Consider the following 1,775-nt stretch of genomic DNA (forward strand, 5'->3'; position numbering starts at 1 on the left):
TAAGACGCAGAGACTTTTGGGATATGTAGTCTTAATTTGGGGCCATGTAGAATATTTTAGACTCAACAAGACTTCATTTTCCATGAAGCAGCTAGAGTGCAGCTGGGGTTGGTAGAAAATCTACATTACATGTAGGCCTCCACGCAATCAAACAAATTATACGAGATGTATATTTTATTGACATGTACAGTATACAAAATATATACATTAATAAAATCCATCCATATATTGAAGGAAATACTATATATCACAGTATTTAAAAAAATAAAAATAACAGTTAAACCACCATCAATCTAAATCTACATGTCATTGGAGGCATGTGTCAACATTCATTTATTAAATTTGATACAATGAATTAATACAATTGTTGAAGCAGTTGTATTATGGCTACCATATACAACACAATAGATTAATTGCATTTGGTGACGGAATACTACACCATAGATCAGAGTTATTTTGAATAAAATAATTGCAATAGACTAGTGCACATGCCTGAGAAGAGGACCATTGTGATATTGCAAGCTTTTAGAAATCCATACTCCATGCCCCTTTTCTCAGATTTGTCAGAAAAACAAAGACAGTTGGAACCAGACAGATCTTTTAGAGGTCCTCAGGTGCAAGTGCTATTTGACATACTCCATCTGTCTGATGATAATGATGACCCATTGTATCTGATGACAATTTTGGAAAGGTCTATAAAAAAAATGGCAGAATTATTTGGCTCTGATTTGAGGGAAATTATGGAATTATATGAAAATGAAGTGGGATGAAAACAACACACAATAGAAATAAGTATATGGCAACATAGACAAATTGGAAGGAAGTCAAGTATATATTGACAAATTAGATTAATCCATTGGCTAATTTCAAACTGTCTAATGCATGTTTGTATTAGAATGCAATGGTTTAATTATGTAGCTAGCACCGTAAAACTCATTCCTGGCCCAGAGCTCTCTGTTCATCATATATGCATAGTCACTTTAACCATATCTACATGTACATACTACCTCAATCAGCCTGACTTTATTCCTTTCCTATTGTTCACCTAACACCTTTTTTTGCACTATTTGTTAGAGCCTGTAAGTAAGCATTTCACTGCATTTTCAAAGCTTTTAATGCGCTCTATTAACCTCATTTGAAGTTTCACTGTGGGACAATAATACACTGAGTCCATCGTGATATGGAATATGGGTTTATTAGACACATACATGAACACGTACATGAGTAAGTCTTTGTCGGAGCTAACAAGCCACAACTGAATGACGCTTGTAATTTTGTTCTAAACTCAATGAAAACAAACAAACAGGCCACTGGTCGATCTAAACACATCTGCGAGTGATATCACGGGGCTGTAACAACACATCTTGCTATGGCCTATAATGGAACATATTGATTACTGTCAAACACATTGACTTCCACTGTAACTGTAAAACTGTAGACTATTGTGTGCTTAACTTTCATAAACATTAACACTGGAATTTTTGTTGTTGAAAATTGTCAAGGTAGATCTTTCATCACGGCCAGTGCTTCCCCCAGACCGACCACCTGCTGGGTTTCTAGTGGACCCTCTGCCCGGCACTGTGATAAGTTCTGTGCACACTCTCTCCCACAGGCATGGCACTCCATCTCTCATTGTTCTATCTGTGCTTGAATGTTATATTAGGGGGTGTGTACTTCAAGGTACAAAAAGAAAATAGGATACATTTAGTCATTATTTGTCTTCTGTTATTCGATGCCCAATTTGGAGACCACAAACGAGAAAACAAGTTGATATC

The sequence above is a fragment of the Salmo salar genome, chromosome 25, assembly GCF_965601325.2.
Source record: "Salmo salar chromosome 25, fSalSal1, whole genome shotgun sequence".
Taxonomy (NCBI): domain Eukaryota; kingdom Metazoa; phylum Chordata; class Actinopteri; order Salmoniformes; family Salmonidae; genus Salmo; species Salmo salar.